Source organism: Pyrgilauda ruficollis, unplaced genomic scaffold (genome assembly GCF_017590135.1).
Source record: "Pyrgilauda ruficollis isolate IOZ18807 unplaced genomic scaffold, ASM1759013v1 scaffold33, whole genome shotgun sequence".
NCBI lineage: Eukaryota > Metazoa > Chordata > Aves > Passeriformes > Passeridae > Pyrgilauda > Pyrgilauda ruficollis.
Window position 1 is genome coordinate 3,184,854 of NW_024524711.1, and position 14,685 is coordinate 3,199,538.

The following is a 14,685-nucleotide window of genomic DNA, read 5'->3' on the forward strand; positions in this document are numbered from 1 at the left end:
GCTAGTGGTATCCAGTATTAACCTGTATAGAAGAAGGATCCCCAAAGCCTTATCCTTTTGGTAAGAGCCTCCAAAAAGCCTATGGATAGTACAGTCAATGTTGTCATCGTACAAAAAAAATTTTAGGTGAACAATTTTCTCCTAAGGATTGTTGCTGAAATTATAATAGTTTTTTAATGAAGAGATGAAAATAAATTTTTGCAATATGCAGACCCAGCAGAAATGACTAACTACTTGTATTTGTAAACAAGATTTTCACTTAATAAACAACATTAATTCTGACAGCAGACTCAGATTTCAGTAACATTCATTTACTATATGTTTTATTTAAAGAAAGATGCTTGTTAATTTTTTTTGGTACCAATTGGCTACAAAACATTGCAGCAATTTAGTTAGTGGGGTTTCTGTTTACCTTTTACATTTCTGCCATCTTGGAATAGCTTTGAAAAAATTGAAATTCAGTAACACATACTTTGTTTACCTTGTCTGTTGGATTAATTGTCTTGGAAGTTTGCTGACTTGGTGTATGGAAAAGGAATGTAGGTGAAGCAGTCATGAAGGCCATAAAGAATATTTTAAATTTAAAAAAAAAAAATGTTAGCATTATTTTGTTATCTGTTTAAAGCGTAGTGCTTAAGTTGGGTCTGCTTTTAAAGATACCAAATCATGGCTTCATAATTTCAGAATGAAATTTGCTTCTGACCGAAATAAGGATTTTTAATAGGTTGTGAGAGTCATCATAGGTAAAAAAAATACATTGTTGTCTATATGTCATGAAGTGTAGTGTCAAATAGTGGCATTCAACTGGAAAAAAAAAGACCTTTCATCTGTAACTGTGAAAGCATCAGGGTTGTGCTGATCGTCTCTGTTAGAGTCTGACCAGTGGATTCTTTGTAAGTGAACCTCATTTTGTGATCAGACAGCTGGATTCATAAGAAACCCTGAAAGAACCAAGATACTTAGAAATAAGCTGATAAGTATAAGATTTGTTGCTTTGTGTTAGCTAACCTTAAAGTAAAAGAACGTAGGAGAAAAGAGGGAGTGCGAACCCTTGAATTTCTTGATTTTGACACCTGAAAATGCAAACATGAAACCCTGAAAAGCTTAATGATGGGATTAGCCAAGCTGGCAGGATGAATATCAATGTCCTTGAAGCACATACCTACAGATTGTAAAATAATATTGCACAGCTACCCTTTTTTAAACTTCTTTCTTTCCTTGCTGATACGTGTTACAAATTTAAAAGCCAGAAGTGCTCAACACAGTTGCCAAGATAGAAGTGTCAGAGTCATCTTTGAAGTGCTGAAATATCATTCCTAGCCTCCAGCTGCCTCTCCAGCAGGGCATGGCTCTCCCACTTGTCCTATGCCATGCTTGCCAGCCCTCTGGATATAATCTGGAACAACTTAGCCTTTTTTTGGTGCCTATTTTGGGCAGACAGATTGAGCCTGAAATGTGCACCACATGTAGAATAGGAGCTATGTTAGACAGCACTGTTTCATTATGTTTTAGTGGGTTAGCCAAGAATGCAATCTTAATTCAATCTTGTTATCCAGCGTCCAACAATAGCTTGGAGTCAACAATAGTCCTCCTCTCCAAAGCTGAGGAGGGGACCATGGCACATATCCGCTCAGATGCTTCATGTCTGATAGCTATAGCAGAGCAGTGCTAGAGATGGACATTTAATTTCCTGGAGGAATTTGAAATTGAGTTCTCTTCCAAATTAAAAGTAAACAAAACCATGTCAGAATTCTCAGTGAAGGAAGATGGGGGCAGGAGACTTTAAAAAGTAATTAATTTTTTTTTAAATGTTGTAATATTGCAGGTAGATTTCAAAGGTGAAAACTGAAATGTGCAGTTCTAAAAAGGTTGAGACATTCTGATGTTGATGTCAGGGTTTTTGTTTACTCAGTTTTACGAAACAAGGAGTTCACTGAGATTTCATTGCTGTTTCTCCAGGTATCCTTAAATAGACAAATAACAAGAAAAATGTTACTCAAGATTCAAAAGTTTTACCTTTGAGCAAAAGCAGCATCTGTCAGTCTGTACATGCAGTCCTAAAGCAAAAATCACTAAGAAAAATGGCCTCTTCCTGTAAATCCAAAACATTTTTTAATGCTACTTGTGGCTTTGTACCCTTTTTAGCTTTCCCCACATCAAGAACTTGCTGCACCTGAGCCCTGTTCTTTTATTAACCAGTTCAGAGGAGATAATAATGTCTGGAAGCAGCAGTATGTAGATACATTCTGCTGTTGGGTGAATCTTTAGTCAATCCCTTGCTGATGCTTGGTGTGGTTGGTGTATGCCATGCAGCATTCAGAATTATTGTCCTAATTTCACTCAGTGTAATTGCAGATGTTCTTACTGTACAGAGTTTGAAGGGCTAATTGGACATTGCACTAGATTAAAAAAATATTTCTGTTAAGAGTATTGGCTTTCATCTTCACCACCGTCCTGTGTTTTGTTGTGCTGAGAAAGTGTGCTTGGTATATTTTATGCCATTATAATTTTGTTTCTTCTTATTAGTGTTTTCCTTAAAAGAGAGAGGCCAGACATCTTCATAATGATTACAAATACCACCAAATTTCTGTTTAGTCACCATTCCCACATCCTTCTCATTCCAGATTGGAAAAGATATTAACAAATCTGGACATTGTGTTTTGGATAAGAACAAAATTTTCCTCTTCTGCATTTGCACCTTGTAATCCAGTGCATAGATTTTAACAAAAGGTCTGTTTACTGAGCCAGATTTTGTTCATTGGCCACTTTTTCTTGCAGGTGAGGTAGCCCAGATGAAAAAGAACCCTAACTTTTCTCTTCTGTTCAGTTCCAGAGGAGTCATCCCACTTGCAAATACCTTTAACAATCTGTCTTGATTGATACCTACAACGTGTTGTGCTCTTGTTTAACTGGCCACATCAGGAAAATCAGCGCTTTCATCAAATACTTACAATACGTAGAGTTAAGGGAAGAGATTTTTGAGAAGGCGATAAGTTGCATTTCCTGAAAACAAAAAATAAAAAGTTGAGTAATTTGAGGTGTTTATGAGAATTCCTGCTCTGTAACAAAAGATAGGAGCTCATAAATCTGCTTCCTATAGATATTTTTACCCATTTGTTTAACTGATAGTTGAGAAATGTAAAAGAGAACTTAAAACTCACCAGCATCTTTATTACATGCCTTTGACATGGCAGTAGTAATTGTGTGGCAGGATCCTCTAGTGCAGTGATCTTAACATTTTTGGTTATGCATTCCTTTCATTATAAAAGTTTGGAGCATACACCCTCATTATATGTATACTTGTTTATTTATAACTTTTATAGATGTACTATTGAAGTTCTGATATTTTTGTCAAGCACCCCATTTTGTTTTGCCTAATCCTTGCGGTGTGTGTGCCCCATTTCAAAGACCACTGCTCTAGAGTAATTCTCTGCAGCAATCTTCCATAATAAGGGAACAGACTTGGTCTGCTATTTTTTGAAAAGATGCCTCCTTGATTTCAGTTTTTAGAACTCATATTTGGTTTTGTTAATATGCTACTTTATATCAGATTTTTCATTTATTTATAGAAGAATTTAAAAATGGTAGTCTAGTGATTTTGAAAATAAAACAAAAGTGTTTTCCCAGTTGATTACCTGTAATTTTGTCATTTACGGAGCTGAATTGTGAATGTACTTGAAATGTTGTGTTTTCTCTTATAATTAAAAATCTCTTCGTTGCAACTTCGCAATCACTATATTTTTGTTTGCTGTTGATAGAGAAGTGAAACGTTGAGGGTTAATAGCTCTGGAAGTTTCAAAGAAATGTAATTTTGCCAACAAGCAGAAAAATAAATTGTAAGATCCACTGTCCATATAGACTTTGGTCCTCTAGTTTATTCCCTTCCCAGCACAGGACTGTTGGAAACAATATTTGTGTTGGGGCTTCTGTTGCATTCTTTCTGGTTTATAGAGTGATGATTTCAGTTACCTGAATGTAAGTACTGCATGTTCTCTTACTTTTGTGCTGTTTCTATGCAGCTTGTCATGTGGGTGGATTGAAATACACTAACACACCCACCAAGTGCACATAGATGAAATGTGTTGTGCTGTGAACATGAAAATGCAGTTGTTTAGAGAAGGTGTGATTCTCCTACTTTGTGAACCTGGAGACCTCTACCAGTTTCCTCCCTAGAGTTACAGTCATCCTGTCAGACTATCTTTATGAATTTTGATCAGAGTCCCAGAGCAATCCTTCCTGCCTTGTCTGATGGAGGCTGTGTCTTCTGACTCCTCCCACCACAGGGCATCACTAGAGGCATCATCAGAGACAACGTTATCCTTTGGCCAATAAACAAGCAAAGAGCCATTTGCAGAGGCAGGATTGTAAAAATGAGATAGCCCACTTACTTTTCAGAGCAGGTGGGGGCGATTATGCTGGCAAATTCTGGTGGATTAAACTGTCTTAAAAACATTTCTATATAAGGATATTGTGTGCTTACATGATTTAGGCAGACACAAACTCACTCTACTGTGTTGCCAGATGGCAGAGCACATTTTAGCTCCACTGCAGTCCATGCTGACCAGTTCAGCTGTGGCACCTTGCTGAACACAGCACTCACTCAGCCTGGAGCACAAGCAGGAAGAGTTCATGTCTGATTGAAGTACAGACAAAGCAAGAACCTGCATGGCCATACTAAACTAGGCACATTTTTTCCTAAGGTTAGGGTAGAAAATGCTAAAATCGGTGGGAGCTGTGATCGCCTATAATTGGAGTGTTTCCTAAATATGGAATATTGTATTTTATGGAGTAATAAGTTTATCTAAAAAAAGGGATCTTTCCAGCAGACAAGAGGCTGCAGGCAGATGATATAATGGAGATCTTTCCCGCTGTCAGACTTGTAAGCAATCATGGAGAGGAAGCCCTCAAAATGTGGAGATGGAGAGTGGGTGTAATGAGGGAGGAAGGAAGTAGAGAATTTGAATAATTTTTTAAAATTCTCTTAACTCAGTGTGGTTGAACTGATGCCACATATATCACAAAAGCAGATGAATGAGGCAGAGGTTCGAAATACAGGCTGAGGACAGTGCTCTGGGAGAGCTACTAACCTTTGCCCTCAGCTGCTAAACTGTCCTTTATAGCTCATGGTAGAGGCTTCTCATCAGGATTTTAAACTGGGCAGTGGTTGTAGTGTTTGTGATTATCACATTTGCTACTTTGAAATTTTTAAGCCCTGTGCAGAGAGCAGAGTCCTTCCTGGCATTCTGAAGAATTCTGCCCTGGTCTTCTTAAGAAAACATAAGACAATGCATGGTGTGTTTTGCATATTTCAAAGTTAAAATGCTAAAAACCCAGGAACAGAAGCAAATTTTGAGATTAAAGAGAATACATAAGTGTCTCAAAAACTAGTCACTGCATCAAGGTTCAACTAGTTGTCACATATCCTCAAAGGGCAGGACATTGAATCACTTATTGGTGACCTCTGCTACTGGACATGCCATGAAACAAAATATGTAATTCTGATCCCAAAAGTGATAGATGACTGTACTCTTCAGACATAAGAACATTTGTGTGGAACATTTGGGTGAATGACGTTTTAAGATTCTGGATTGTTTTGAGGGAAAAGTCAGCATCAGCTGATGATATCTGTGATATAGAGTAGGCAGCCTCTTTCTCACTGTCCTGGATCTCAGTAGTATATCGAGATTTATTTATATTTACTTAAGTAAATATTTGAGTTACGTAATGTTATGCATGGTTCTAGAATGTGCATCAGCCCTGCAGAGCACTGGAGCAGTAATATGAGCAGTAATATGTTGGCACAAAAGGTTTCTTGGGAAGTGGGAAGCTTTGATTTAGCCTGATCTTGATTTTGAATACAATGGTGAAACTGGATTTCAGATGTTGTGAAACAGTTCTGAATATTTAACTGGCTTAATGTTTAAATGTAAAGTGACTCTAACATAAAAGTTATGTGATTAAAATTAATATACATTATTACTAAACTTCTGAGGGTATACTGAGATTTACTTTTCGATTAACTGGTACTAGATTGTGTAACTAGGACAATGCTACTGTAAAGTATTATTATCTGTCATAATTATTAGAAGTATGTGCTTGATTTTTTAGACAGATTTTTTTTAGTGAATTATAATTTAAGAAAGTAAATACCAAAAAAAAAAGCAGAATTAGAAAAGTGTACAATTCATTGTTGTGTCAACCCCTTCTTCAGAGACAAACACTCTATACATGCATATCCCAATCACTGACTGCTTGTCCCCAGATGGTCTGGGTTTGTTTTTCAAAGAGTATGGGTGTTGAAAACACATAACTGTCCTCAGAACAGTAAATGTATGTAAGTAGAAGAGCTTGTGAAGGCAAATTTGTATTCTCAAGGTTTGTTCCGATTAGTGTTGGCCTCCTTTCAAGGATCAGTGTTTGTTTTTGCTGCAGAAGGGCTGGCTATTGAACTGCTCCACGCTGTCACCCTGGTGTTTCTGTCAGTGTCTGCCACTCTCACTTGGGAGCACAAGGTCAGTAAGGATGTGTGACAGACACTCAGGGCTTAAGCTGCCATCCCAGCTGTGAGCATCTCTCTGAGATGGGAGGGTAACAGCAGTGGGGCCAGGCAGTGCCTCCCGGCTGGGGGGGCTCCCCTTCCCCAAAGCAGTGCCTGGCTGCCAGAGCCCTCCTGGCCACGGTGCCTGCAGGGCTGCCTCCCTGAGTGCAGCTGGAGGCTGGGGAAGGGAGCTGTTGGCCCAGGCCAAGAACATGCTAAAGAGTGTCCTACCAGCTTAGTGGTGCAGACAATCAAATCACGTGCCAGATCCAGGGACCTTTCCTGGCACCCTTTACAGCTGTGGGTGTAGCCAATATGTGACTGAGATGTGACTGAGACTGAATTTCCTTCCTATGCAAAATCTGTTCAAGAGGAAGCTTAAAATGCTGACAGATTGGAGTAATCTTTTTCTTGCATCTGGAATTCATCCTTCCTCCTGCTGTAAATAAATGTCTAAGGCAAAAGTTAGGAGATGTGATTTCTTCTTAGTAATATTGTTTTTGGTCTTAAGATTTTCTTAGATTGCCAGAACTTCAAAATATATGCTTTTCACAGCATGTTTTTCTATCTGCAGTGCTTGTCAGCTGTACTTGACTTATTTTCATATAGCATTTGGTGTTTCTACCAGAGTTTTAGACCTTGAAAAGAGTACAGTTCTCCATGGCATTGTGGCTAATTGGCAAGTTAAAATACTGCTGGATGGGTACAAGAAAACTCTTGGATATTAACTCTTCAGTGTTCAGCCCCTTCTTCAAGTAGCCAAGTATTTCTTTGAGCCAACTCAGATGACACCTTTTTGCATGCTGGTGCAACCAAGCCCTTCTATAATTTAATAATCTATTTTTAGTGAATGTAATGGATGGAGATACAGGCTGAAGACTATCTATCTATCTGTCATGTTCTGATATTTTTAGAGCACTGATCTTTGTAATGCTGATCAGCACCAAATGTATTACATAAGATTAGCATCAAAATATATACAATGGAAAGTCAGCTCTGCTGCAGTTCTTAAATTATTTTTAGTATTGCCCACAAAACTTGTATAGCTCAGTGCATTGCCCTGCCATTGTGCTCAGTCTCTGTAGGAAGCATTTTTAAAGATTCATTTTCTCTTCTCTCAGACCTGTTCAGTCACAGGTCTCCTTCCTGAGGCTTCACGTAAGATAGTCAGTGATGCACATTATGAAGATTTTAATAAATCCCCATTTTCCACCAGGACTGAAACTGAGACTGAAATTGTCTCTTGTTTTCCTTCAATCCAGTTTATATTTGAACTTGTGATTTCTAGATGCAAGATTCCAAATTTTGTTTACTTACATTCCTAGCTACTGTTGTGTTCTTTATTGGTGCTCAGGTAGCTTCGTCTTTTGCAGTTAGCCATAATGATATTTTCAATTTTCAAATTTTAGTGGATACTCAGATCTAATATCTTCTCATTAAATATCTCTCGTTCACTAGCTAACCATTTAGAATGGATTGGATAGGTTACTTGGGAGAGTTTTTGAGTTTAGAGGTAGACTGTAAGAAAACAGACCATATTCTTCTCACACCACTCTAGAAGAAGTATTTTTGTGTTTCAAATTTTCTGAAAAAAGCTGATCCTTTCCTTTGAGTGTTTTTAAAAACTAGTTTGTAATTACTGAGGTTTAAAATAGATCTCAACTTTCTGCATATCCATCCCATCATCATAATTATTTGTAGCAGATGAATTTGGGTTTTTTTCATCATTTCTTTCTTAGTGGGTTTATGGTGTATCTGATATATTATAGCTGATAGAAGAAAATTTGCTGTTTGTTTTTGGTGATGTAGTCTTGAAGGTGTAATGCTGTCATGCCATGGCTTTACAGATCTTCCAGGATCTCTCTTCCTGAGAATGCAATTAAATGTGCTCTGATCTTACTTTATATTACTACTGTTAAAAACAATCTCTACTTTATTAATGCTTGTCCTTGGTGGCTTGTAAACATTGTTGTAATAAAGAGAATGAGGAAAGAAGAGGCAAGAATGCCAGGTGGAATAAAACCCCAACAATTAATTCAGCTTAAAACAGCGAGCTAGGAAAGAGACAGTCTTTACAAGGAATTTTGTAATGTCATTTGTAGAAGAGAAAGTGTCTGTCATGCTTGATCATGGCAATGAAGATTTAAATAAGCTGTTTGCAGGGGGTTATTTAGATGAGAAGCAATATGAATGGCATATTTTTGTCCAGAATCTAAAAGGCTAAGTGTATTATAACTGATCCAGGGACTAAATTAGAACATCTTGGCTTAATCAGTGAAATTATGAAAAGTAGAAGCACAAAGGAGGATGGGATTTAAAAGTTAAAATATCGCAAGGAGAAAACACTTGGATGAGAAGGATTGATTCTTAGTATTCTCTGAGTATTCATGGAGATAGGATGTTTTTCCCCAACCTTTCAGTCTGCCCTTAGTGGTTGACTAGGAAAAGGCAGAGGAGCTCGACTAAACAAGTTGTCCATTGATTTTGCCCCAGTCTGTCTAGTCTGGCGAGACAAATATCCACAACATGTTGCAAGAAAGAAAAATGTTGATACAAGATGGCTGTAATTCTGGTTTATTTTAGGGAAATGAAAAGAATAAAGACCTCATTTATGGAGGAAAGCATTCATTGAATTAGCATTAGTCGTATATTTTCTAGGAGAAATGTACCTTACACTACCCAAAAACATTTTTTGGCCAAGTTAATTTATGCAAATTCCTCAAATGAAATATGCTGGAGTAGCAAGAAAATGGATGTGAGCTGCATCTCTGTTAGGATGTTTACTGATGTTTATTGACATAACTGTGTGGTTTGGGGTAGCTGTGTTGGGTTTTTTCCCACCCCTCCTCTTATGTGACATAGTTAAATTCATGCAGCTGAATAATTCAATCAAGTAGGGGAGAGCAGGGTGGAGAGGGAGAGAGAAAAGATTTCCTGGAACCAAATTCTTCCAGCGAAGGGATAAAAATGCACTGGAATTCTGGCACCAGATTTAAGCCCCAGTAAATTTATGAGGCCTGTGATGGTTTTGAATTGAAAAGCATGATGAATCCTTATTGTAATGACATAAAGTGAATTTCTGATTGCCTTTTTTATTATGTGATCTTATAAGAATTAATCCATGTCTCCTATTAGATGGTGTTATATTGAATTGTAAGCTTTAATTTGTGGGTGAATCACTAGTCAGGACATATTCCAACAATGAGATTTGTCTGACAGTTCCAGGGAAATGTATCTTGTCCTCCTGTCTAAATGTCGAATATTGCAAACTTCGGAGGGAAGTATGAAATCTAATAAGCTCACAAATCATCAGGAACAGTCGTGAAATGACACCTCAGGAAAGGTTTATGTAAATAATGGGTCAGTAACAATGGTGTAAGTAATGTGAAAGATTATATTTTCCCCACTTTTCTTTTGAGATACATGAATTAATTGTATTATGCCAGTACCTTGAAGACATGGTATTACTGTCAATGAAAAACTTGTATCCATGCTATTTAAATGAGAGAACCCAAAAATATGAATTCAATGTTTGGCACATTAAAAGAATTCATTAATAGGTATTTAAATAGAATATGTGGGAGGCTATTATATAATAAAATAATTTCAGAATAATTGCTATTTCACTGTACAGTAATAAAAGCTAAAGATGGCAGTAGGTCTAATTTAAAAATAATCAAAAGTCAGGTAAGGTTTTGTAATTTATTTTTTTGATTGAAAGATGAGAAGAGCTTTGAAACAGTCATTAGAAAGTACTTACATTGGTCAGAGAATACTTAGAAATATCTATCTGATAAATCACTTTAAAAAGCATTTAAACTTTTAAAACTGTAATTAAAAATCTGGAGGAGAGAGTTACATTAAATAACTTCATGAAGAATTTTCTATTTTCTCATGTTGTCTTTTGCTGGTTAGATCGTGACTCACATAACAAATGTGTGATTTTTTAAACTTTTTTTTTTTAAGATATACTGGCTAAACTCCAGAAAAAAACCATCCAAACATAAAAGTCTGATTTTGGGAGTACTATGTACTTCATTTTATCTTGCTAGGAAATTGGTTAAAAGACTTCTTTAGGTCCAGTATGTTATTTTGCTAGCATGTAGTAAAAGAATGTGATTGCACAATCCTTACAATATTTTGTTATAGTAAGCTCTAAGTTACTTCTTAACAAATCTAATTCTGTGATTCAGGAAAGGACCTGGTTAAATGTCAATATATATATGGTAAAGGATTTGGAATTTTTCAGTTTTGGAACAGCTCTAGTGAGAGCTGGACCATGTAAAGTTCAGTTATAAACTTGCGTGGGATGGTAATATTCTAATCTCAGTTAATGCTGGACTCAATACTACAAAAGGCAGATGGCAATTAAATGAGTGGATTGTATTTTTTATGTGTAGGTGAATATCACCCAATCATGTTGAAACTCTCACATGTCTTGGGGATGGATGTGTCTGCTCTCCACCTCTGGAGGGGCATTCTCAGTAGCTGGTTGAAACCAGGAGCTAATGGGATTACATGTAAGATATGATTAATCATTCAGTCATTAATTTGGCAAGCATGGAAAATGCAATAAACTGTTACTGTCAGAGGTATCAGGATCAACACACACTGTCCTTGAAATCCTCCTCTGACTTGGGCTGGCTGGATAATAGAAGGGGCATAATTTTGTGTGGTTGAGAAATTATTCCAAGTGTTTCAGGTTTAGGATTCTCTGAGATTCCTTAAAAGAACTGGTTTTATAAGTGCTTTCTCATATCACAGTTGTTTTAAGGCAGCTCATTATTTAAGCACCACGAACCATTAGTCACTTTTGGTTACTTATACAGTGCTTTTCTTCTCGGATGATTCAAAGACTTGGAGATAAATTCTGTCTTTTCTGTTACAGAAAGACCATTTGCTGTTTTTCTTCCATTTCTTTGGCTTTTGAAAATATTAAGGGAGAAAAACCAAAACAAAGCAGAAATACCCCTGAGGAAATGGTTCAATGATTGCTGCTTCTTTTAACATGAATAGTATGAGCATGATGTTCGGTCTTTTTTCCATCCTTTTTTCCTTCCTTTTTTCCATCCTTTTTTCCTTCCTTTTTCCCATCCTTTTTCAAGGTTGTTGCAGTCCCTTCAAATTTTTTCTTTCCAAAGTAATGATTGCATTTTCTATAAGATTTTTAATTTCTTACCATAGGCCTCCTTTTCTATATTGCTAGAATATTAAATTTTCATTTTTCTGAGCAAGCTAAAAAAAAATATTCTGGAAGCTACAAGAATGTCCTGAAGGTGCAATATGAATGTTATTATGTACATTTTAAATTATTGCCTGAACTCACAGCTTATTCCTTTCCTCATGTCTTGAAATATTTCTTCTTTGCAAAATTAGAAGCTGCTCCAAGAACATAAATTCTTACTTATTATTTATTCTTAAATTTTAGGGTTTTTTTTGGTTTTTTTTTTAAAGCAGAGCATTCTAATTAATTTATCCTTATCATTCAAGGATCTTACTTCCACTGACACATTCATTCAAATCCTACACTTCAAGCCTCTAAATTATGTCTCTTCTTTTTGCAAATTATCCTCTAAGTAACTAATATTTAAGTGGAATTGCTAACGGAGTTCAGATTCTTCTGTATTTTTCTGCTAAATGGTGCTTTTTTACAAAAAGTGGAAAACTGATTCTACTAAACCTTTGTGGTTTTTTGGTGTGGAAAGAAATTGTAAAAGGTTCCTTCTCCATTATGGAAAACATTAAACCTAAGAGTAAATCATCCCAATTATTTGTAGTTTATGGGCAAAATCCCAGGGCCAAGACCTATTGACTCAGAAACTCTCTAAATGGATTCTGTGCTTTATAATAAGTTGTTATGATCAGGCAGGAGGCCAAGTGCCAGAAAGATTGATTGCCTTCTGCCAGAGGTATGGCAACATCAGCTGCATCTATTAGGAATGCATTTATTGTTGAAAATGTCAGCTTGACAACTGGGGTTCAGTTTGTGCTATTAAAACACTCTTTACTCTCGTGATCCTGGAGTTAGATGGAATGATTTGTTGAGAAGTCTTATTTTAGGATCTTCTCCATACTCCTAAATTATGATGATGTTTCCTGCTCTAAAGAAAATGGGTTTGCTGAGGCTGTTTCAGAGAAATCAAATAAATGGAGCTTTCCAAAACAGTCAATAAGGACAGGAGATCTTAGTTGCTAAGTGTGAAACTGAAGTTTTCCACAAGACAGGTAGTCTATGAAGGGAATAGTAGCAAACCAGCTCACAAATCAGTGTCTCTTCTGAGCTGCCACCTGTTGAAAGAGGGGAGTATTAGTCATTTTGAAGCACTAAAAAAAATTACAGGAAAAGATGTATCAGTAGTCTGAGCTTTCCTACAAGAAAAGACAAACTCAGTTTGCATTTAATTTATAACCCAAGGGAGAACTGATGATTTGATTCATGGCCTAATCTAAATTCTACATTCATTGCTTCATGGTGAAAACAAGAATTTAATCCCAAAGCAATCTTATCATTGCACATGTCTCAACATGTGAGATCAAATCCATGCTGTCAATTTTCATGTCTGTTCTAAGGCATCAAACACAGCAAAGTGTCAAATCTAGAGCACTTAATCTGGTTGTTTTCAAGACATATTTCCAAAGCAAAGGAGTGCAAATACATTTATAGGGTGAGAATGTATCTGACAAGACTACTAGGGATCTGTGCTACTGCTTTAAATTCCCTTTATAGCTAGTGAAGGGAAATAGTTGCATACAGGGTGCATGTAGTCTTCACAAAGCAGGGGTTTTAAAATAACTAGGTGAATTACTGAATAGAAGTCCTTACTTCTCTGCTTCGTGATTTCTTGCATGTGGTCAGGTGAATCATTCCTGAAATTTTCTGTACTGGGCAGACTGACCCAAGATGAGGCACCTGCTCTGTCTGGAGGTGAAGCAGTGTAACCATGGAGGTGTACCAAGGGATACAAAGTAAAAGAAACTATTTTTTGGAAGAACTTCTGAATTCAGTGAGAGCACAGTGCCAGTCATGCCTTACAGCTTCTTGATCATGTCAGGTTGAAGTAAGTCAGATGACATGAAGTCAGCTTGTTCCTCTTTATGACACTTTTTTTGTGTATTGGCTTCTACAAGTGTCCTTTTTGGTTCAGTAGGCTACCTGATACCAGTCTACTGCTTAGGTCTCAGATTCAGTTGAATAAGATTTTAAAACTCCCAAAATTCTTCTATGCAGCTTCCTCCAGCTAGTCAGCTGCTGGATTGAACCTGCACATTTCAACCTCCTACTTTAGAGAAAACACTCATATATATGTCAGAAAGGCACAGTCTCCCAGTGTTTCTTTCCCATTTCAGTAAACAGCTGCCCTTGCTGTTTTTAAATTCTGCGTGGGACAGAAGCTCACATTCACATTTTTTAGGGCACCACGAGACACAGCCTTTGTCCCAGTGCCTGGATGCATGATACAACAGTCCTGGCTAATATTTCCTGGTAGGACACCTCTCTGCCTCACTCTTCCTGACGAGCATCCCATGTTGGCAGTGTGCTCCTAGCTGCTGTTGGCAAAGGGAGCTCACACCCCTTGTAGAATTGATGCTTGCTGGAGAATGGGTGCCTGTGCTACTGCCCATGAAATTACTGTAGATAGTAGACAGGCTTGAGCTAAAAGCAGAAACAATTTAACCAACTGAAGAGTGTAAGAAATCGATTGCTATACTGAAGGCAGATACAGAAATGTGGAACTATTACAGTCCTTGTTGCTGCTGCTCATTCAGGTCTGGCTTCAACATCGTTTCTTTTCCTTTGTTTTCAGCAGGCTTAAACCAGACTAACTCCCAGGGTGACTGACAGCTCCCTGGAGATGGGATCTGGCCTTCAGCTGCACTTGGTCTTTCACTTGTTTCCCAAAATAGATTCTGATTTGGGATGAAGTCACCCCTTCTGTCCCCCCTGTTTCTGCTGAAACCTTCCTGGCCTTCTGCATTTCAGGATATAACTGACTGATTAAAAAAACATCTGATTTTTTCTCCAGTACCCTCATCAAAAAGAGGGTCTGTGGACTGTGTCTTTCAGGCAGCCTGACCAGATGTACACAGGCTTCACACTTATTTGACTTAACCTATTTAAACAGTGAAATCCCCAGTGGCCAGATAAC

General features: G+C 37.2%; 1 protein-coding gene across 1 annotated transcript in view; it reads left to right on the forward strand.

Moving 5' to 3' along the window:
* COG5 (component of oligomeric golgi complex 5) overlaps positions 1-14,685 on the forward strand; it is a 174,508-nt gene that overhangs the window by 132,809 nt on the left and 27,014 nt on the right. The gene's annotated exons all lie outside the window — the stretch shown is intronic.